Source organism: Panicum virgatum, chromosome 5K, assembly GCF_016808335.1.
Source record: "Panicum virgatum strain AP13 chromosome 5K, P.virgatum_v5, whole genome shotgun sequence".
NCBI lineage: Eukaryota > Viridiplantae > Streptophyta > Magnoliopsida > Poales > Poaceae > Panicum > Panicum virgatum.
Window position 1 is genome coordinate 53,749,197 of NC_053140.1, and position 24,485 is coordinate 53,773,681.

Genomic DNA, 24,485 nt, shown 5'->3' on the forward strand with positions numbered 1-24,485 from the left:
AAAGAGAAAAATACTGCCGGCTTATTGTTAGTATAAATGAGTTTTCTCTCCTCTGTGGTTGTAATTAATCTGGGGTTCGGTGTGCATGGAGATTGGGAGTGACCCCGGCCGACCTCGTGGCCAGTTCCACTTCGTCGACATGGACGGGTTCAGTGTTCAGTGACGCCAAGATCCCGATTCTCCGTGCCAGGAGAGCTGTGCTCGTTTCTGTGGTCTGAATTTTTGAAATTATCGTGCACGGTGATGTGTTAGCAGATCTGGCACTGCTACTCCTACTCTCCTACGTACTCGTACCAGTACTCTAACTCTAACAGGCACCAAGTAATAAATTTTTTAAATTTGTACAATGCTCATACGTGCCTCACACTAAAATAGCTGGAGTGGGAGTATTTTCCTGAGTGTGGCTTGGATGTCGGTCCAAAGTCGAAATGATGAATACGTGCCACCTGCCGCAGCAGGGGCCGGCTGGGCGATCCATCACGCGAGGGAGTGGGTGGGGGGGGGGGGGGGGGGGGGCATGCTGATTTACGGGCGCCCGCGCAATAGATTTCCGCGCGGTCGATTTCGGACCAGAGTGAATCATCATGACGTTCCGCCCCGCCAGCTGACTTCCGTTGGGTTAAATAAACCATCCCGTCCGGTTAAACTGGCGCGGTCCGGTGGCGGTTTACCGGACCGGTTTGATCGAGAACCGGTGGAAACCGGTCAAATTCAAAATTGTATGTTTAATCAGTTCCGACCGGTCGGTTTGACCGGTTTGACTGATAACCGGTCGGTTTGACTGATACCGGCCAAATTCAAATTTTTTTCTTTTTTGATTTAAATTCAAATGCCCGTAAAGTATATTAAATAAATGTTTGTATAACATATTTTAACTTAAATAAACCCTCCAACCCTTTTTTACTACTTTATGTCGATGTCCTGACCCGGGGGTCTGGATCCCAACTAGTAAATGCTGCGTGTTTCCTCGTCCCAGATGTTGATGCAAGTGGCAACACAGTAACGCACGGGTTTATCCTGGTTCCGGCCACGGGGCCGTACGTCCAGCAAAGGGGTGTGCGAGGGCACTGTATTATCTTGCACCCGGAGTGCTTGGAGTAAGGGGTACAAGCGAGGCGAGAGAAGGAGGAAGGCTCCCAAGTCTCTGCTAGAAGAGAAGTCGGTTGAGGTGAGTGCTCAGTGGTGCTGAGAGTATAACGATGATCGCGAGTGTACGTGACCGTGGTCGCTGATGTCTAGAACGTCTCCCTTTAAAGGAAGCTCGCCTCCTCCTTTTATAGTCACAGGGGGGCGGTGTACATGAGTAGGGGAACATGAAAGTCGTCGTCTTCCCCCGAATCGCGGGGGTACAGTGGTCGAACACTGTAGGAAGTACACTGTGGGAAATGGTGTCGGGCATGGTGGTCGTCCTGGGCATCGTCCTTGCCTTCGCGGGGATCGCGCCGGTCTCCTGCCAACCCAAGCAGGCGGAGTGGTCGTCACTGTAGGATGTTCAGTCCTCCAGACGTGGCGCTCCGTGGGCCCTGTAGGCCAGGGTCCTGCATGCTCCAGCGGTGGCGGGGCACGCGGCGGTCCTGGACCCCCCTGGGCGGAGTGCTAGCGCGCACACTAGGAGGTCCGGGAGACACGTGGAGGTCCCGGACCCCCCGAGGGGGCAGGTCCGGGACCCCGACTGCGTGTGTTGTGCGTCCCTCTTGGATGGGCACGCGGCGTCTCCGGACCCCTTCCTAAGCAGGAGACGGGTCCGGGTCCATACGTGTGATGAGGTGGAGTCCGGACGGCCGGAGTTGGCAGAATAGTACGAGGATAGTGCCGAGCGCGCTGCGTCCCTCGTCGTAGGTCCAACAGTGCTGCCACAGCGCCCGGGATGGTGGAGCAGTGACAGGAGTTGGCAGATGGAACTCCGGTCACAGCCACTGTGGGGAATGACGGTCTGACGCTATCTGTCCTGAGCACTATGGAGGAGTGGTTGGCATTCAATGCCTCCATACGGCGGGCGGTTGAGCGGCAAGGCCGTTTGTCCCTTATGCCGAGGGGTAGCCTCGAGCGAGGCGGAGATAAGTTACCTGCTCGAGGGAGGTTCGCTACCCTCGAGCGAGGCGGAGATGATTTGCCCGCTCGAGGGTAGATTCGCTACCCTCGAGCGAGGCGGAGATGAGGGGCGCAGTTCGAGGGCCCCGATGGGAGCCCTAGAGCGAAGCGGAGATCGCCCCGCGGGCCCGAGTGGGGTGCGAATGGGCCGCATGTTGGGCTTCTTTTGAGTCATTTCCTTTCTTCCAGATTGGAAGACTCATTGTCCTCGCTCGCAGAGGCCGCCCGAGTCCAGAGGGAAGAGGCGCAGAAGAGTATCGCGGGTAAGTACCTTCGAGTTTTCATTGGTTTGTTTCTTTTCGTAGCTTACGTTGATTTCCTTTGATCAGAGCTGAGGCAGAAGGTGGCGGATGAGTCCGCGGCGAAGGAAGCGGTCCACACCGCACTCACGGCGGCGCAGGTGGAGTTCGCCGAGCTGGAGCAAACCGCCGTGAGCGTGTGCCATGAGCTCGAGGGGGAGGGTGCCGTCTCGGGCAGTTCGGTGATCAGCCGCCTGCGAGCGCTAGGCGGTCGGATTGCCGAACACGCCAAGAGCACCTTCCGCCTCGGTGTCCTGCGGGCCCTCGCTATGGCCTCGACACACTACCTCATGGATCTCCAGAGGGTGTCGTCGGGGTACGTCGTTCCCGATGACGCTGACGCGGACGCCGCGTCAGCCATTATGGACGATGTTGACGCCGCCGCAGAGGCGTTCGCCACAATCCTTGCCAGGAAGCTCGAAGCAGACATCCCTCCCATCGCCGAATTTGATGCCACTGAAGACCCGCAAGGGGGGATGGTAGCCTGTAGAAAATCTGGGCCTCGAAGCCCATGTAATTGATTAGCATTCATTGTAATCGCACTTTGCAATCGTGCTTATGAATATAAGAAACTTGTTTTCGTTAAATCGACTGTGTGGCCCATCGAGGCCTTGTGCGTTCGAGCCTATGTTTTCTTTACTTTATTTCTGTGTTCTCGTATACGACTTAGATAAACTTCTGCGAGGAATTTCGCTCTCATAAGCAATGTAGGCGTGGGGTGGTGAGGGGGGTGCCGTATCCCGGAGGCGTAGGCGGCCCCACGACTCGGCTGGTCCCGTACCGTAGTTGCTTACGCCTCGCGTCCGTTTTTTCCATGGATACGAGAAGCTTAGGGGCGAGACGGAAATATTTCGAAAAAACGTTGGTGATTTTTGGGGACGTTCGGGGGTTCCCCCCGTAGCAGCCCCCGAGGGAGGCTTGGTTTTGCCGAGGGTAAAGCCAGGCGTACCTCAGTATTTGTGCACATCCGAGCCTTCGAGGGTCTGGAAGGTTCCCAAAAATAAACAAGTAAAGCGTACTTCTTTATTATTTCGGGAAATTGAGAATGCGAGTACAAATGATGTACAAATTGCTCAGAGTTCTAATGATAGAAGCGACGTAGCTGTTGTATGTTCCAAGCGTTGGTGAGGATTTCGCCATTTTCGTTCGCCAGCTTGTACGTGCCGGGTTTGAGCACCTCGGCGATTATGTATGGTCCTTCCCGTGGTGGTGAGAGCTTGTGGCGGCCCTTGTTGTCTTGTCGAAGCCTCATCACCAAGTCCCCTTTGTCGAGGTCTCGGCGCCGGACTCTCTGCGCCTGATACCTTCGTAAAGACTGCTGGTAGCACGCAGAGTGTAGGAGCGCCACGTCTCGAGCCTCGTCCGCTTGGTCCAGCGAGTCCTCGCGGGCTCGCTGGTTTTGCTGCTCTTGGTATGCCTTGAGCCTCGACGACCCGTACTCCAAGTCCGTAGGGAGTATGGCTTCGGCGCCATAGACGAGGAAGAACGGGGTAAAGCCCGTGGCTCTACTAGGGGTCGTCCTCAGGCTCCAAATGACCGAGTGTAGCTCCGTGAGCCACCTCCGGCCAAATTTGTTCAACTTGTTGAAGATTCTTGGCTTCAGTCCCTGGAGGATCATGCCATTGGCACGCTCCACTTGCCCGTTCATCTGTTGGTGCGCCACAGCCGACCAGTCCACACATATGTGGAAACTGTCGCAGAACGCCAAGAACTTCTTGCCTGTGAACTGGGTGCCGTTGTCGGTGATGATCGAATTCGGGACCCCGTACCTGAAGATGATGTCGGTGAAGAACAGAACCGTTTGCTCGGATTTGATCTTGCCGATGGGTCGAGCCTCGATCCACTTGGAGAATTTGTCGACTGCCACCAGCAAGTGGGTGAAGCCCCCGGACGCCTTCTACAGCGGACCGACGAGATCCAATCCCCACACAGCGAAAGGCCATGTAATGGGGATGGTCTGCAGAACATGCGCTGGGAGATGCATTTTTCGAGCATAGAATTGGCAACCCTTGCAGGTCCACACGACGTCGGTGGCGTCGGCGACCGCGGTGGGCCAGTAAAAACCTTGCCGAAACGCGTTACCCACGAGTGTACGTGGGGCGGCATGGTGGCCGCAGACGCCAGCGTGGATGTCGCGGATCAGCTCCTTGCCCTCGGGGATGGGGATGCATCGCTGCAGGATTCCCGAGGGACTGCGCTTGTACAGCTCGCTGTCGATTAGAACGAAGGACTTGGCCCGCCTGGCGAGGCGCCGCGCCTGAGCGCGCTTCGAGGGTAGGACCCCTCGAACCATCCAGTCAAAGTACTGGACGCGCCAATCTTGCGAAGTGGGGGCCTCGTCGACTTCCATTGCTTCGGCCTCGTCCGCGGAGGTGGTCCCGAAGTCAATGTCCATGGGCTCGGCCTCGTCCGCTGGGGGGTCCCGTCAGAGGGCCCGGCGATCAAGGTGCCCAACTCCGTCGGATCCTTGAATTCGACGGAGTACTTGATGATGTCGCGAGCGAAGACGCTCGGGGGGACGGTGGTCCACCCCGACGCAATCTTGGCTAGTTCGTCGGCATCCTCGTTGTACTTGCGCGGGACATGATTGAGTTCTAGGCCGTCGAACTTGTCCTCGAGGCGGCGCACTGCATTGCAGTATGCCTCCATCTTCGGGTCGTGGCAGCTAGACTCTTTCATGACTTGGTCGATGACGAGTTGAGAGTCACTGTGCACGTCGAGGCGTTTGACGCCGAGCTCGATGGCGATGCGGAGGCCGCTGAGGAGGGCCTCGTACTCCGCCATATTGTTAGACGCAGGGAAATGCAAATGTATCACGTACCGCATGTGTTCTCCGAGGGGTGAGATGAAAAGGAGGCTGGCACCGGCACTGGTTTTCATCACCGACCCGTCGAAGTACATAGTCCAGCATTCGGCCTGGATTTGCGGTGGGGGTAGCTGAGTGTCCGTCCACTCAGCCACGAAGTCAGCCAAGATTTGGGACTTGATCGCTTTGCGGGGGCGTAGGTGAGAGTCTCTCCCATCAGCTCCACGGACCATTTGGTAATCCTACCCTCGGCTTACAGGTTGCGGACTATCTCTCCCAAAGGGAAAGACGAGACCACGGTGATGGGATGGGCCTCGAAGTAGTGGCGCAGCTTGCGCCGAGCCAAAACCACTGCGTAGAGTAGCTTCTGAATCTGCGGATAGCGTGTCTTAGTTTCAGACAACACCTCGCTGATGTAGTACACCGGTTGTTGGAAAGGTAGGGCATGGCCCTCCTCTTGTCTTTCGACAACGACCACCGCGCTGACCACTTGGGTCGTCGCAGCTACGTACAGAAAGAGGGGCTCGCTGTCCGTGGGTGGTGTGAGAATGGGAGCGTGAGTAAGCGATGCCTTCAGCCTGTCGAGGGCTTCTTGGGCTTCGGGGGTCCACGTGAAGCGCTCGGTTTTCCTCAAGAGTCGATACAGGGGTAAGCCTTTCTCGCCGAGACGCGAGATGAACCAGCTGAGGGACGCTAGGCATCCCATGACCCTCTGTACCCCCTTTAGGTCTCGGATCGGTCCCATCCGAGCGATGGCCGAGACTTTGTCAGGGTTGGGTTCGATGCCCCGCTGGGAGACAATGAAGCCCAAGAGCATGCCTCGAGGCACCCCGAACACGCACTTCTCGGGGTTGGCCTTTACCCCTTTGGCCTGCAGGCAATCGAATGCGGTCCTGAGATCGGCAACCAGGTCATCCGTCTTCCTGGATTTTACAACGATATCGTCGACATATGCCTCTATGTTGCGCCCGAGATGGTCCCCGAAAATGTGGAGCATACAACGCTGATACGTAGCCCCGGCGTTTCTAAGGCCAAAGGGCATCGTGACATAGCAGTACATGCCGAAAGGTGTGATAAAAGAAGTCGCGAGCTGGTCGGATTCTTTCATCTTGATTTGATGGTAACCAGAGTAAGCATCAAGAAAGGATAAAAGTTCACACCCCATAGTAGAATCTACAATCTGATCAATTCATGGCAAAGGAAAGGGAACTTGTCTTATTTAAGCTGGTGTAATCTACACACATCCTCCAGTTTCCACTCTTTTTCTTCACTAATACAGGATTAGCTAGCCACTCGGGATGGAATACCTCCTTGATGAACCCGGCCGCCAGAAGTTTCTGCAACTCCTCGCCGATCGCCCGGCGCTTGAGCTCGTCGACGCGTCGCAGGCGCTGCTTCACCGACTTGCAGTTGGATCGGATATCAAGGGAGTGCTCGGCGACCTCCCTCGGTATGCCAGGCATATCCGAGGGGCTCCACGCAAAGATGTCTTCGTTGGCGTGGAGAAAGTCGACGAGCACCACTTCCTATTTGCCGTCGAGAGTGGCGCTGATCTGCAACGCCCTGTCGTCGGAGCGATTCGGGTCGAGGGGCACCTTCTTGATACCCTCGGTGGGCTCGAAGCTTCCCGCGGGTCGGTGCGTGGAGTCCAAGGCCTCCCTTGCCATTTTGTCGAGGGTGGCTGCGAGGGCCTCATCCTCCGCTTGAGCCACCGCGTGCTCAACGCACTCGACGTCGCACTCGTAGGCGTGCTCAAACGAAGAGCCGACGGTGATGACGCCCTTCGAACCCGGCATCTTCAGCTTGAGGTAGGTGTAGTTGGGGATGGCCATGAACTTGGCGTAGCAAGGACGACCAAGAATGGCATGATAGGATCCCCGAAACCCCACCACCTCAAAGGTGAGTACTTCCTTGCGAAAGTTGGCTGCCGTGTCGAAGCAGACAGGCAGATCGATCTGGCCGAGGGGTTGGATGCGCTTCCCCGGCGCAACGCCATGAAATGGCGACTTGCTGATGCGAAGCTTGTTCAATCCGATCCCCATGAGCTCCAAGGCGTGGGCGTACATGATGTTGAGGCTGCTGCCTCCGTCCATGAGCACCTTGGAGAAGCGGGTGTTGTCGATGATGGGGTCGACAACGAGCGGATACCGTCCCGGGTGCGGGACATAGTCGAGGTGGTCCTCGCGGCCAAAGGAAATGGTATCCTTCGACCAATCGAGGTAGGATGGCGTGGCCTTGGTGACGGAGAAAACTTCCCGGCGCTCACGCTTGCGCTGCCGAGAGGTCATATTCGTCGTTAGTCCTCCAAAAATGAAGAAGGCATTCTCCACCGGGGGGAACTCGTCGTCTCCACCTTTGTCGCTAGCATCCTTCTTCTTGTCATCGTCACGATGCGCGACGCGATTGTAGTATTTCTTGAGCATTTCGCACTGCTCGAGGGTGTGATTGACCGAGCCCTTGTGGTAAGGACACGGCTTCTTAAGCATGTCGTCAAACAGGCCACCACCGCCTCGAGGGGTGCCTCGGGGTCCTTTGCAGTCCGGGGCGGCAGCGAAGGCCTCCTCGGAGTCCTCTGCCTGCCCCGATCCGTGCTGGTTCGGTGGGACCGGCTTCTTTCCCTTCCTCCCCCGCTTCTGTTTCTTGGCGGGGGCGTTGGGCTTGACGTTGCTGCCCTCCGCGGGCGCATCGTCCTTGCGCTTGCTCGGCTTGTCGTCGAAGATGGCACCAACAGCCTCCTCGCCGGCGGCGTAGTTGGTTGCGGCGTCGAATAACTCATTGGTGTTGGCGGGTCGGCTTCTCGCAAGCTCGTGCAGCAGATTCCTGCACATCGTACCCTCGAGGAAGGCGTTGATGACCTCGACGTGGGTAACGCTAGGGAGCTCAGTGCATTGCTTGGAGAAGCGCCGCACGTAGTCGCACAGGGACTCGTTGGGCTTCTGGCGACACCCTTTGAGGTCCCAGGAGTTCCCAGGGCGCACGTATGTGCCCTGGAAGTTGCCCACAAAGATCTTGACTAAGTCGGCCCAGTTATGGATCTGGTCCGCGGGCAAGTGCTCGAGCCACGTTCGTGCGGCGTCTACAAGGTGAAGAGGGAGGTTGCGGATGATGACCGCATCTTCCATCGCACCGCCCAGCTGGCACGCTAGGCGGTAATCGTTGAGCCAGACGGCAGGATCCGTCTCGACCGAGTACTTGACGAGGGTGGTGGGTTGTCGAAAGCGCGGGGGAAAAGAAGCAGTTCGAATCTCCCGGCTGAACACCCGGGTGCCCCGGAGGCTCCGGTGACTCACCCCTGTCGTGCTCGGGGTCGAAACGTCCACCCCGTCGGGGGGTGTACTTCCTGCCGCCGACGATGTAGCGGGCGTCGCCGTCTTCGGCGCGCCTGCGTGTGTCGTGGAGGCGTTCCCTCGCGGGAGGCCTTCCGATGTGGTCGTGCACCGAGGGTGCCTTCGCACCGGGCGCTACGGCTGCCTTGCCCTCCCCTGCTTGTGGAGTGTGCACAGAAGCCTCGTGGTCCTGGCGTGCAGTCCCACCGGGCTGCTCTGGAGCTTTCGAACGCATTCGAGACGCAGAGCTCTCGGCTTGCTGCACGGCAGCTTGCTCGATGAGCGCCTGTGCCTCGCGGCGCAGGTTACGGCCCGAAGGAGTCGATGGCTAGGGCATGGCTTGGAGCTGATAGGCCGCATCGATGAGTTTTTCGCCGGCCGTCTTCATTTCCGGAGGTTTATCGACGTTGTCATCGGCCAGGATGCGCTCCCAGGCAACGCGCGCCGCTGCCTAGGCATGTGCACCACGCGCGATGCGCTGCTGCTCGAGCGTGGTGCGCAGCTCCTGGGTTTGCCGACGCTGCTCGTCGAGCTTGGCTTGGAGCTCTTTGAGCTGTGCCAGCTGTGCTTGCCGTGCCGTCGAGCTTGACGAAGAAGAAGGGGCCGTAGGCGGCACCAATGGTTGGTTCACCTGTATGTCCGCCCCGCCGTCCCCGTCGTCGCCCGGAGCATTGTCGTTTTGCTCGTCCGCAAGGTCGGCCATGAAACACTCCCGGGCGGGATCATAATCCCCCACGCTGGAGTCCTCAGAGCAGGTGAGGCAATAGGCCGTCGCGAGCTGGAACGAGCGGAATGCGTCGGGGTCGCGGACCCCGGAGTAGTCCTCGGCCTCCTCGGCCGTGAAGTTGTTCATGAAGAAGTTGACGTCGTCGGCGATTGAGCTCGCCGTTTCGGGGTAGGATTCATCAGGAGACGACGCGATGAGGCTGCTGATCGACAGGAGATGATGACCCGGCAGGTCCTCATACTCGGTGAAGTTAGTGCTGATTGAAGAGGTGTAGGTGGTAGCGTTGTGCATCCCGAAGGGAAATGGCGACGGTGGGGTCGAGCCCACCCTGGGAGGCACTGGTGCTGCAGCAGATGATGGTGCCGGCGCAGACGACGCCGAGGCACGTGATGACGAAGCGGTGGCCCCGTTGGCCGCGATACTGAGTTGCGACATGCCAGCCTCAACCCACGCGGGGGAGCTGTGGCATGACGCACGGCGCCGCTCCGCGCGCGCTTGTCGCGGACGCTGGCCGGAGCGCTTGTTGCGCTGGACCGGTGAAGTCGGAGTGACGGGGTTGCGTCTGGGCGAGAGGAGCTGCATGAGGTAACCGTTGCCGGTTGCTCTGAACTCGACAGTCCCGAACCAGATCACGAATCCTGCTGGGAGCGGATCCGAAACACCCACTGGGTATGGGTTGGATCTGCCCGCCATCCCTGAAGATCAAATAGGAAAAAGAGAAAATGTCACGCAACGCTCCCCTACCTGGCGCGCCAACTGTCGGTGTCCTAACCCGGGGGTCCAGATCCCAACTAGTAAATGTTGCGTGTTTCCTCGTCCCAGATGTTGATGCAAGTGGCAACACAGTAACGCACGGGTTTATCCTGGTTCCGGCCACGGGGCCGTACGTCCAGCAAATGGGTGTGCGAGGGAATTGTATTATCTTGCACCCGGAGTGCTTGTAGTAGGGGGTACAAGCGAGGCGAGAGAGGGAGGGAGGCTCCCAAGTCTCTGCTAGAAGCGAAGTCGGTTGAGGTGAGTGCTCAGTGGTGCTGAGAGTATAACGATGATCGCGAGTGTAGGTGACCGTGGTCGCTGATGTCTAGAACGTCTCCCTTTAAAGGAAGCCCGCCTCCTCCTTTTGTAGTCACAGGGGGGCGGTGTACATGAGTAGGGGAACATGAAAGTCGTCGTCTTTCCCCGAATCGCGGGGGTGCAGTGGTCGAACACTGTAGGAAGTACACTGTGGGGAATGGCGTCGGGCATGGTGGTCATCCTGGGCATCGTCCTTGACTTCGCGGGGATCGCGCCGGTCTCCTGCCAACCCAAGCAGGTGGCGTCGTCGTCACTGTAGGATGTTCAGTCCTCCAGACATGGCGCTCCATGGGCCCTGTAGGCCAGGGTCCTGCGTGCTCCAGTGGTGGCGGGGCACGCGGCGGTCCCGGACCCCCCTGGGCGGAGTGCTGGCGCGCACACTAGGTGGTCCGGGAGACACGTGGAGGTCCCGGACCCCCCGAGGGGGCAGGTCAGGGACCCCGGCTGCGTGTGCTGTGCGTCCCTCTTGGAGGGGCACGCGGCGTCGCCGGACCCCTTCCTAAGCAGGAGACGGGTCCGGGTCCATACGTTTGATGAGGTGGAGTCCGGACGGCCGGAGTTGGCAGAATAGTACAAGGATAGTGCCGAGCGCGCTGCGTCCCTCGTCGTAGGTCCCACAGTGCTGCCACAGCGCCCGGGATGGTGGAGCAGTGACATGAGTTGGCAGATGGGACTCCGGTCACAGCCACTATGGGGAATGGCGGTCTGACGCTATCTGTCATGAGCACTGTGGAGGAGTGGTTGGCATTCAATGCCTCCGTACGGCGGGCGGTTGAGCGGCAAGGCCGTTTGTCCCTTATGCCGAGGGGTGGCCTCGAGCGAGGCGGAGATAAGTTACCTGCTCGAGGGAGGTTCGCTACCCTCGAGCGAGGCGGAGATGATTTGCCCGCTCGAGGGTAGATTCGCTACCCTCGAGCGAGGCGGAGATGAGGGGCACAGTTCGAGGGTCCCGATGGGAGCCCTCGAGCGAAGCGGAGATCGTCCCGCGGGCCCGAGTGGGGTGCGAATGGCCGCATGTTGGGCTTCTTTTGTGTCCTTTCCTTTCTTCCTGATTGGAAGGAGGCCGTGGGCCTTCGTGGGCCCGGTTGCCTTAACATGTGTTTGCGTTTTTAGAGTGATCTTAGTACACCGATTAGGGTGTCCCTAATCGTGGTACCCGAACACTTTACATTGTATTTGTATACTTTTATATGCACGTTTTTTGTGTTTAACTTCAAATCCCCGCAAACTATACTAAATGATCGAATTTTTGAGAAAATTTGACACCAATAGATTCGTCGAACCTTGAAGTATTTTTAGAATTTTTTTGTAAATTTTTCATTTTTTTGAATTCAAATTTGAATTTTGAATTTGGCCGGTTTGGTACCGGCCCAAACCGGTAACACCGGGCCGGACCGGTTTGACCGGTAACACCGGGCCGGACCGGTTTGACCGATAACCGATCAAACCGTACCGGTTCCCACCGGTTTGGTGAACCCTGTCGTTGGCCCAAACCATGCTAGCCGATAGACTTCTGATTCCCGCATGGCTGCAACATCAAGATTTTGATGCATTAACTTAAACATAAGAAAAACTATACTGATGGTGAAGCTTATATATAATTAAAAATAATTTAGAAAAGTTCTGCGATTTTTTAACAACAAAATAAAAATATAATTTCAGAACAAAAGTTGATAAAAAATGAATGTAGCAATAGTTGTACTGAAAAATTTTGGAAACAAAATTTGATAAAAGTTTGAATAAAAAATTTTGAAAAGAAAAAGTTTAGAATTATTTCAAAACAAAAAAAATTAGAAGTCAACATTATGAACAAAAGATTAAAATTAAAAAACATCATTGCAGAAAACATTGGAAACAAAAAATTTAATATTCAGAAAGGGATAAAATTTGGAAACAAAATTTTGGAAGAGAAAAATATTGGAGAGAAACTTTTTTTTAACAGTTTGGAGAGAAAATTTGAAAGAAAAAATTTGCAGAACAAAATTTTTAGATAGAACTAAACAAAAAAAATAAAAATGTTGTTGGAGACTGAGTGATTGAGAAAGAGAGAAGCACACGAAAGATGGAACCGGAAGAGAAATTGAAAAGATAAATAGAATGCTGGGCCCACCATGTGGGGACGGGGTTATATGTGCCCATGCGTGAGTCAAACCGGTGGTGGGTTGGGGTCCGTGCGTAATCAATCGTGAGTTTTAAAACATACGGTCCATTATAGAATTAGTTATTACGTACTGAATTAGGATTGGGGGAGTAGGGGGCTACTGCTGGGCCCCTCCCAACCCAGGCGAGAGTGCGAGGCTGTGTTTAGTTCCAAAAAACTCCCCCCTAATTTCAAATTTTTCATCACGTCGATATCACATCGAAACATTAAATATAGCAAATAATGCATGCATGGAGCATTAAATGTAGGTAAATAAAAAAACTAATTGTATAGTTTTAATGTACACGACGAGACGAATCTTTTGAGCCTAGTTAGGTCATGATATGACAATATTTACCACAAACAAACGAAAAGTGCTACAATATGCTACAGTGTCCGATGTGACTTTTCGTTTCCTTTTCCCTCCATCTAAACACAGCCCGAGACATCTGAACCAGGCAGGCACAGAGGTGCAGTACTGCAACTTCTACGCTCTTTATCTTCCCGTACGCTACTTGCGTCAGCGTCATACAAGTAATACAACGACCCACAGCTGTAGCTGTTGGGAGGGAGGCCATCTACGCCACAGAGGTGAGATCCGACGTGTCAGACAGCTAGTAGTTCGACTTGTCATGGTGGAGCAGGACGTCCAAGCCTCCAAGTGGCTCCAAGGTCCAACAACGTTCAGGCCCAGCTGGCAGCTGGCAGCTCCAACGACCAGTCCGTCCGGACCGTGCGCGCGCCGTGACCTACTACTACAGGGGAGGTACGGAACCGTGCTCGCATCCCGTCTCGGCCGTTGGCCGGCGGATTTGGGCACCGGAAGCCCGGACAAGTTCCAACCAGTCCGTCGGTCCGTCCTGTCGCGCTCATTAACGGGAGTCATGTTACACGGCTACACGACCTTCACGGCAAACGTACTCCGTACGGGCTCGCCGGAGCACGGGCAAATCAGCAGCGATCCAGAGCAGAGAGAGGGAGTGAGCCCACCTAGGCACGTCGGTCCCGGGCCGGCCTTCTCTCGGGGCTTGTAGCCGGCCGTGATAGAGTTGGTGCGGGCTTTTGGCAGACAAACTCATCTGAGTCGGGCACTCGCCACTCGGCATGCGTCTGCGTCTCGGCGAAGGCCGCTTCCTGCAGCAGCGTGCTTGTGGAACAAAGGAGCAGCTGGTCGTGATTCCTGTCTTTCCAAGTCCAAGGAGTTCCCTGCACTGCACTCCTGCTCGTCGAGAAGAGCGGCACGGTTTGTCGGTGATGCATGATGCGCTGAGGTAGCCCCCGCGACGTGTACTCGAGGTGCACCTTATGCCGGTGATGCTCGTTGGTGGATGCTTACAAATCCGTAGCAGCGACGAGATTACCAGCTGTAACACCTTGACCCGATACTCCGGCCGTAGGTTCGAAAACTCCAGGAAAAACGGTTGAGGTGTCTTTAAATCCAAGTCTTAACCTTTCCACTCTCACTCAACTCTCTTTTCTTTCTTTCTTCTTCCTCCCCGAGCTGGGCTCGCCCCCCCCCATCGATCTCCACCTTCGGCCGCCGGATCGTCGATTCCTTCCACGAGCATCTTCCTCTCCTCATTCTCCACCTTTTCCCCAGCCCGTTTGATCCATTCCTCGGCCGGAATCGGCTCCACACGGGCGTCCTCCATTGTTGGCCGCTTGAAGCTCCGCCTCACGCGTCGAGCCCCATTGTTCGGCCTTCCTCCGCACGAATCGAGCAAGGGGTAAGCTTCACCGCATCCTTCTCGACCCTCCTCGGCCTTTCTTCCACACTTTTTCATTGCCGGCGCACTGGGAATGTCATGGACGCCGCTACACCCCATGACATGCATGCTGTTTTTGCCCTTTTGTTAGGTCTGCCCGGAGACTCCGGGTATAAGCCCGGATACTCCGGATTTGGAACACTCCGGGGGAAACTCCGGGTATAAGCCCGGATACTCCGGGTTTGGAACACTCCGGGGGAAACTCCGGGTATAGGCCCGGAAACTCCGGACTTGGGGGTCCGGACACTCCGAATAATGGTCCGGATATTCCGGATATCTAAAAATGTTGTCAACTAGTATGGGCATACCTTTGGGTAGATTATTAGTACCTATACTCGTACAATGACTAATTTATCATTATAAATCATAATTGCATTCCTCATATCATATGCATATGTGTAGCAGCCGTCGCGGAGGAGGTTGTGTACGAGGTGGTTGCGGAGCCACGGGAGCTGCTATAGCAGGCCAAGCAGGTGGAGAGGCGTGAGAACCAGGCCCAAGGCCCAGTTGACCCTGGTGCCGGGCAGCAGACTCAAGGCAAGCCTCGGTGCACAACCTATTAATTTAAATTATGACACATATATATATCTATTACTTGTGCATTACGTATAGGAATTGGTTGAAACCCTAGTTGCATGATCCCTAGGTTTCCTTGAGTTTATACTAGTATGTTAGGACGATAGTAATGCTATGCTTAAGAGTTCTCGGTAGAAGTCGAGTGACTTCTTGTCACTCGCGAGATATATGATGTTTAGAAGTCGAGTAATTTCCGGTTACTCGCGAGATATGAGATTTATTTATATTTCGACACATGAGTTGTTGAAATAGATATAGAATGCATGAAAATTTGAGACCGGACGGGAATTGATGATGATGTATAGATATGGCAGCAGGACAGGGTTCCTGGGTGTCTTAGTCCCGTCTGAGTCGGTTAAGAACCGTACCGTTGTTGGCCGTGCTGATCATGTTTGAACTGTACTAACCGCATGCCGGGAGTAGGAGGTAGTCGAAACCGGTAAGCCTAGTACTGTTTCGATTCGAAAGTACAGAACTTCATCACCACCCCTTAGGGCGAGTCGAGTAGTCGCAGAGAAACGGGATGCATATGTTTACTTTTGGTGGTCTCTCGTTGAGCTCGGCTGACTATATGTAGGTGGGGCGGTTCTGTAGTTCGAGGCGGGAAGAGGAAGGGTTGGTGTGTGTGGTCCAACGGGGCATACGCGTGCCGTGTTGGTTAGGTCCACCTTGCAAAGTTAAATCGAATCGATTCGCCGTCAGTCGCTCTCGGATATGAGCATCTTGGTCACTGCATCGCATCGTAGTGTTGTGATAGAATAATAGTTATACCTATGATGATGAACACAATGAATTATTATTTATTGCTCCACTATGTTTGCTCTAGATTTGGTTATGCAAATATTAGGCTATGATTAATTTATATAGAACTTGGGCTAAAATAAGGAAAGTAAGGAATTACTTTAGTCATTTTTCTGCAAAATCACCACCAGCCCAAAAGCCTTGCATGTCTAGGTATGTGGGCTAAGTTATACCTATTGGTCGGGTAAGTCTTGCTGAGTATTAGTTGTTCAGGGTTTGTTGCCACCAATTTTTGTTTCAGGGCACCCAGACGTTGCCTTCTGCCCCTGCTGCGTTAAGTTTATCCGTAGAGATGCAGAGGGGTGGGAGGTGGTTGAGCGAGACCCATAGACTAGCGAGTTGGCGGCATGTGCGCTTGTGGGCGAAGTGTGCAGCTCTTCTGTTTTGCTTAGACCGGTCTAACCGGTCAGTGGACCGGTCTGACCGGTAGGCTTGGGTAAATTAGTGTTACTGGTCTGACCGGTTAAGTGAACCGGTCTGACCGGTTAATAGAAACTGAACTAGAGTAAATGGTAGAGTTGTAGATTCTTTTTCATTTGGACTTGGCTTCTCCGTTGTAAAAGTTGTAAGTTATGTATATATTCGAACCAGCTTTGTGAAACTAATGTATTTAAACTCGTGTTGTAAAAGTTATGTTTTATCCTTTTATGTCATTTTGCCATGTAGTATTTTCAAGTAATTGTCGTGCTTGTACCATCTGCGCCCGATTTCGCGTGGGACTACCGGTGTTGTTTCGATCGGGCCGTGGGTTGCGAAAGGACCGTCAAATTAAACCATTAAGCGAATGCGCCCGATATATTCAAATGACAGCCATTACGTTTAATTTAGAAGTTTTAATTTGGCGGTTCCATCGCACCAGCCCACCACCGTCGCGAGCCGGTGACAAGCAGGTCTGTCCGGCGGCGGCCACCGGCAACATCAGTGGGAGCATTATGATATCTTCGGGCCTTGTGGGCAGGCGCCGCGCAACTAAACGGGCGCCGAGGATGAGCAAACGAAGGCGCTGCCGCCACCGTCTAATAGCGTAGTGTCGGATCGACTTAACTAGATTGACTCATGTACAGGGGCGCCGAAAAACCCGAGTGAGAGTTTCACGATTGGTTTTTCAAAAAAAAAAAGAGTTTCCCGATTCCAACATCCCAAAGCCTGCAGTATGGTTGAACCGTGAACGGCTGTAGCCATGACAAAAGCAAGCGGGAACCAGCAACTTTGTGATGAAAAGGAAAATAAAAAGGGAAAAGCGGCTCTCAATGGGGAGCACGACGAGGCGGCGGAGCTCCAGTGGCGCAGCATGGTGTCCGCGCTAGCCGCAGAGGGCCGGCTGGACAACTGCATCGCGGTGTGCGGGCTCACTGGTCCCGCCACGGACCCTGCGACCTCGGCCGCCATCGCGCTGGGGCTCCTGATCTCGGAGCTGAGCCAGGAGCCGTGGAAGAGGAGGGTGATCACCTTCGACGAGACGCACCAGTTGCACAAGCTGCACGGCGCCAACCTCAAGGTGAAGCTGCAGCCGCTGGTGGCGGCCCTCGGTCCGCGCAAGAAGGGCGCCAACCTGCAGGGCGTGTTCAGCAAGATCCTTGGCACGGCGGTGGCGGGCGGGCTCCGCAGGGACATGATGGTGAAGAGGGTGTTCGTGCTGAGCGACATGGACTTCGACGGGTGGGCCGGCCCCGCGGCGGCGTGGGACACGGAGTACCAGGGCATCAGCAACCAGTTCAGCCCCGAGGGTTTCGCGGTGCCGGAGGTGGTGTTCTGGTCTTCTGGAACGTGGGAACGTCCAAGGCGTCGATGCCTGTGGTGGCGGCGCAGGAGGGCGCGGCGCTGGTGAGCGGCTACTCCAAGAACCTGGTGCGTCTCTTCCTGGAGGACGATGGAAACCTCACTCCAGCCACCGTCATGGCCGACGCCATCTCCGGCCCGGAGTACGACGCGCTCGAGGTGTTCGACTGAGGTGTCTCGTTTCTGTTATGCTGTTGAATGCTGATTGCTGTTGCCTCCTTACAGTAGTAAGGAAATTAGGAAATCTCTGTGGCTAGCTTCTCCTGTCTGGCAAACGGCAGTGTCTCCGAAGTTTTCGTTACCGGCGGCATTATGTGTAGCAGTAATTTGTTTGAATCGATGAATGCTTGATTTGCTCTGCGAACGGGTGGGTTCTTGTGCTTGATTTGAATCGATGAATGCTTGATTTGCATTGTGGTTTCGAATGCAATTATATGCATTAAGATTTGAGAGTTTTCCTGTGGGAAAAAGGGTGTTTGAATGGCAGGGCAATTGTTCTGCTGATCCTGTAGGTACCTATAGACATTGGAGAGTGGAGGCACGCAATTCATTAACAAATTGACTGAAAGTACGGTTCTACTTTCGATTAATCCGCATCTACGGTACTAGCCAAGCTGAGCAGTTGAGCACATTGCATTCCACCGATTAGCCAGTCCGGTATTCGGACGGACTGTTCAGGGTCTCTTTGTAGATCCAGGCTCTTGGTTCACATCTACAGTACTCAAGTTTCCACTTGAGGACTTGAATTGCACTGCACTTTTAATCCAAAAAAAATGGTGAAGTATAATCCCAAATTATTTGTCTACTAAGACATCGAATTGTTTGCTACTGCGCTGCTCAAGTTTTGTGCTGCTGAAGGATACGTGGGCCCATTGTGCTTGAGGGATACGGCCCATCGTGCTTGAGGGATACGTGAGCACAACCCTTTTCTTAGCGTCTTCGTACGCACAGAATTCTTTGAACATTCTATCCCTGCGCAGCAGACTAGCAACAAGTCGTACACGTTGGCTTCACGTCCGGAGCCACTGCCAACCTCCTGGGTGGCCTTCGACTGCTTGGCGTAACTTCTGCGCTCAACAGAGGAGCCGCCCCCGAGCCCCCGACTGCAGGAAGCAAAACTGCAAAAGCAGTTCCTACAAAACAAATAAAAAGGAAGTAAAAAAAATTTTCCGTTGCCGGGACTCGAACCCGGGTCTCTCGGGTGAGAGAGAGTATCCTAACCAGCTTGACTACAACGGATCTTGGTAACTTGCATTAATTTTATGTTTTGGAATGCTTCACATTGTCCATTGTGCCTTCCTCTTGGTAAACAGGGACGCATCAACGGATGATTCATCCACCTTAAAATAACATTATTAAGCAAATAAAAGAAGCAAAAATATACCCGGATCATACTCACTCCGCTAGTGAAAAGAAAGCTCGGTAGAACTACTAAAGTTAATCATGAGTTAAATACACCAACGGCCCTTGAACTTGTCCTGAGGCACCACTTAGGTCCACGAACTTGCAAAATCGAAATCTGACACTCTGAACTTGTGATGGCATGTTATCCGGTTTTGTAGTTGAAGGTTAAAAATTAGATTTTTGTGATAGTTCAAGGGTGTAGAGTGGATTTTTTTCCTTTCAAATTTTAGCAATACAGTGCATGCAGTACGAAGAATCGTCCACGGCAACTTTTATTTCTTTATTTTTTTAGAATCAACATCAGGTTTTTCTTTTTCTCAAATACCTAGAAGAGTTGTACATCTTTATTTTAAGAGGGGATAAACGTAGCTAGAGAGCAGAGAAAAACACACGGTCTAAAGAGATCGCAGCTTCTCTTTCGATTGCCTGTACCTTGATTTCCTGATTGGATGCAGCTTTCGTGCAACCATTATATCCTTGGAAGGTGAGATGGACACGGTTTAGCAGCCATGAATGACTGTACGCTTGACCGGAACCGGAGAGGTAGGTAGCCCATGCATACGCACTAGACGAGTCTTAATCTGCCCTGGCTTGACCTGATCAAAAAGACATATACACCTAAAATCGCTATACAGACGACAAAACCTGACTGCATTATATTCTGACGCCAGCCCCATGTAATCGTTTATTCCTTCAATGATTGCTGTTGTATTGTAGCCCCCAACACAACTTGATGATGTGCGAGCAAGGAAGTGTCCACTTCATCCATGAATCGTGTGGTACCCTACACAAACACATCATCGCGTTGCCTGTCCGACTAAGATATGCTAACCATCTCCCAGTGGCTGTCAAAATTAAGCAGCCACATGTACTGCTCCAGTGCTCCCTGCATTAGCCTGCACCTCTCCCTTTTTTCCATCTCTATCTATAAGATAGGACGCTCATAGCTTTTTTGATGTCGATGTGCTCAGTACAATCTTGCTCAGGAGACTCGCCAAGCCTTTCTTACATGTGGGAACACCTGCTGGACGTCACAAAGTTTGTTAGCCCCCATTAACCCCTGAAAACGATGAGGTACCAGCGCACTGCGCACTGACAAGACTCTTATCGTTTCCCCTTGGCGGAGAGCAGCCGGAAGCTCGATCGGGCACTGATTTGAAATGGGAGTCATAATGCCGATCAGCTCGGTTCCTCCTAACGATCGTACCGCAGAGCAGACACCAATGTGCAGAATGAATGCCTCCTTTAGGTTTTAGGCAGGGGGAGCAGGTAAACAACCGTCAGAGAGTGATCAACAGCCATATGCTTAGCGCATCCAGAGGTGACATAGATTACTGATCCGTGCATCTCGAGTAGAATAATAATAATCGTTCGGTCTGCTTGCCAGCAGTTGCCACATAGTCGCCGAAGCCCGAAGCACACAGGAAACAGCAGAAGCAGCAGGCAGGAATGAACGCGCCTGGTTGCGTTTTTCCTACGGTTTCGGCGGCAGCTTCTCCACGCGGCATAGAAAACCCCCGTCGGAAACGGGAGAGATTTAGCTAGGAGAGGACAGGGAGGTTGGTTGGGCGTGGAGCTAGGTGGCGTCGCCTCTTGACTGGCCGGCGTCTGGTCTCCCTCTCTTGCTCTCTGCCCCGCCCAATAACCCCAAGCCCCCAACGTGCGGCCCAGTTCTTCGCCACCAATTTTGCGACGACTCCCGCGGCCTGATTGATCGGGCGGCGTGCGAGACATGCGGGGGGGCAGGCGCTGCGGCCACGCCGGTCTCTCGTTCTCTCGCGCTTGCGGCGGCCACGCCGATCTCTCGCCGCTCACCTCTCGTGTCGTGAGAGATTGTCAACTGCTCGGTCGGTTCGTCCCCCCTGCAGCAGCCCGGCCGGTGGCGATCCTAGCCTTGGCGTATAAACAACTGTGGCTCAGAACATTCCATTGCGAACGCCATTTCTTTAGTGGCAAGCACAACGTCGCACGCGGCTGCGGGTTTAACAAGGCCTCTGGCCTCTCCGCGTAACTGAAGAATCAGGTGAACCGTCAGAGAAGATCCGAGCACCTAATAAAGAAAACCATTGCAATGATGGAGCACCTAATCATAGGGAGGCCGGGGCTTTAGGTTGTAGAAACGATGCTGTGAGGTGGTGCTCACTCGGTCGTTATCTTTTGGTCGAGTGCGTGAACGCTGCTTTATCTAACCCAACCGATGGGCAGGTCCTGTGTGCATTGTTCTCTGAAATTTGAGGCCAAAAGGAGCCCCATGAATCCATGATAATCCCCCTGGCTTTCCCTGCTGATCGCAAAAGGATAACCGAACCAACATTAAGCTCGCTGTCAGTCGAGCTGGCGGGTGGCGGCCGGGCAGCTGCAAAGCAACGCAGGCCCTGGCCATGGCCGGAGCCCCGGAGGGCCCCGATGGCTGATGAGCACGTGCGGCTAACCACCGTGGCCCCCTCGCAGGCCGGCGACGCTAGCTTGCCCTCTGCCTGACGGTGATAGAGACCCACCGACAGCGTGCTCCACCGGCTCTCGAGCAAGCAAAAGGCGATGGATTAGTCACCGGCAGGCGGCAACTCTCGCCGTCTCTCGCTCCGATTCCTCCGATTGGCGGGGCTTAGCTCAGGTGTCTCATATCTAGCCGTCGTGGGCTCGAAAGCGGCATGCCCGACGGCCGGCCACCCGTCGTGTGGATGTGGCGCGGCGGTGAGCGAACGTCCACGGCTTCTCCTCGGCGACAGCTTCAGCTCGTACCGGCAGACTCAGCAGCTGCGGATTGCATGCAGTCTCCAGCTGCCTACGACTGAAGAAGCTCTCTTAGGCTCTTAGCTGTGTTGCAATTGGGAGACCCCACACCCCAGTCAGTGGTCAAGAAATTTGGTGAGCTAATAACAACCTTCGTGTCGTTTCAGTCTTAGTGACCAAGACCACAAGCAAGGTACTACACTACCGCGTAAAATCTTGTTTCAGGGTCCTCTTTTTGAAGGGGATTTTTCAGGGTCCTGATTCTTATCATTTGATGACATTGACGAGTGGAGCATGCTTGCTTGGTAAAGGTGTCCTAGTAGGACTAGGAGCACATTTGTTGAGAGGTTGCAATGATAGTGGTGCATCGTAAAGATGCCTGAAATAAAGAATTGCAGACAGGATTTCAGATCATTGGCGCCTTTCGCAAAAGCTCGGCAGCATACATACGCATGGCTTTCACATCTGGTGCTTTTGCAAACTGAAAAAAAAAGGAGCGAGGCTACCTGACAGGCACGCAGAACGCACCCACGGATTTTAGAATTCAGATGCGTAAAATATAAATCCGATGTCCCATATACTTGGCTGCAGACAGCGTTCATGAACTCGCAAGCAAGGTACCAGCACAGCAGGAATTACCTTGACATGTACTGCGAGACAAATTCTCCCTGAACCCGATCACATTGCCCGGGCTGTGTTTAGATCCCTGGAAAAGGTGGAAGAAAAAGTCACATCGGACACTGTAGCGCACTATAGCACTTTTCGTTTGTTTGTGATAAATATTGTCATACCATGACCTAACTAGACTCAAAAGATTCGTCTCACAACGTACATCAAAACTATACAATTAATTTTTTTATTTACCTACATTTAGTACTCCATGCATGAGTCATTTGATATATTTAATGTTTCGATGTGATGGAAAATTTAGAGTTTTTGTGGGATCTAAACACACCCCGGCGCCTTTTCGACGTCAGGGATCACGTGGCTCGCTCGGGCGTCTGACATCCCCACTTCACCAAATCGAGAGGCCATGCGTGACGGACTGACGATGTGTCCCGTTTCGTTTCTGCTCCGACATGGGGTGGCCGGCAGCGACAGTGGGTTCCAGCTCCAGATCAGCGTTTCTATTCTCCAACAGTAAACCCATCATGCCTTCCGGCATGCCTTCTCTTGCCTTAGAATCACGTCAAGCTTTAGGTGCCCCTTACCTTTCGCAGCCATTTCGATCGGCTTACAATGGCTGTTGCTTGGCCCCGTCTGTGTTTGCAGAGGACAGGAAATCTTCAACGTGCATCCATGTACTCATTTTTTTTTTTGAAGAAATGCATCCATGTACATTCTTCGCAAGTCTTCTCTACATTTTTTTTTGCGAGTAGGCTTCACTACAATTTATCTAAGATCTGAGACTGCAGCTAAAACAACGATCTCCATGCATTTCTGATGAAGATGTGTATATAGTATTTTTTCCCAAGCATGCCCGGCGAGGCGGCGGCAGATGCGGCCAGCCGCTTTGCCTATGCGCTGATGCACGGGATAAACTTGTCTGGTCTCAAAGCTAGCCATCCGCCATCGTGTGGCTCCAGCATCTACTACGATGCATTGCTGTCTTGCTGATCGTACTCGAGGAGAAAACCATTTTTGCAAGGTCTGCTCTTCTGAGACAAGCATAAATTGGCATTAGTGTCTGTTCGTGTTGAGTCTTGGCACGAGTTTTGTAGGGGCCTTGATGCTGCCAGCAGTGCACTTCTGTCCTAATTTGTCAAGTACACATTATGATTACTTCGCCACGCAGTATGTATACTCTCAGGGTGGCAATTTATTGGCATTATACGCGCACGGTGCCACTGCAACGTGGCCCCCACCATAAAACCATGCATCTCGTACTATTTCCATCGGGCCTTGCTACGGTACACCTTTTACCTCCAAGGAGGTAATATGTGAATCAAATCTGGACCATTGATTATAAAGAAAAAATTAATTCGAAAATAAACAAAAAGAAGATATTAACTACTTCTCCCCAAACCCCGGTCAATACAATGCATGGATGCATGCACGCCGTCACATATCACAGCAGGTCTGCGGCATTATCTCCCAAGACCGGTCATATTTTGTTTTGATTTTTCCACAACTTTTTTCTCAATCCTACTATGCATACAGAACGTGTTCATATAGAGCTTGGTTGTGTACATTTAGTACGCATGACCTCGTGTTCATCGGTTGAGAAAAATATACGATCGAGCCATTGAACAAGTACCAACAAGGACACGTGTGGCACTGGGATGCTTGCCTGTTTTTGGTTGGGTATGACCATGTCACGTTAGGGGAAAAAAATGATACAACTCACTCATGCATTAGGAGAAAACATATCACACACTGTTGTAAGATCCTATATTAAATCATGCGCCGCATGTCACTTTTTCTTAACAGATCCATGACATGAGCAACGATGAGAGAAAAAATAAATTATTAAACATTACATATTTGATCATGTCATCATGAGAATGACCGGCCGATCTGCCACGCTAGTAACTATGACAATGTAGACGTTATGAGAGGAGAAAAGTAACGTTAAATATCTGATCATGAGAATGACGGGCCACGTGAGGAGGAAAAATAAAGAAATATTAGATCTCCTATCTGATCATGCATGGAAGTTAGATCTAGTAAGATACTTCCCTATAAATATATAAAACAAACATTAAAATCATTACTTCTTAGGAGGTAATATGACATTAAATCTACGGTCCACAATCACTTCGGAGTACCATAGCAAAACTCATTTCCATCACGATTTGTAAAGTTGAGGGTTCATCTTCCGTCTTCACCATCAATATTCAATATCACCCTAGTCCTAACAAAATAAATGAAACAAATTCGAAATAAATTTGACATCGATGTGCCTAGCGTTCGTTCTCCACCTCCCGATTGCCTTCGAGGCCCAGCTGCCAGCGGCAAAGCCT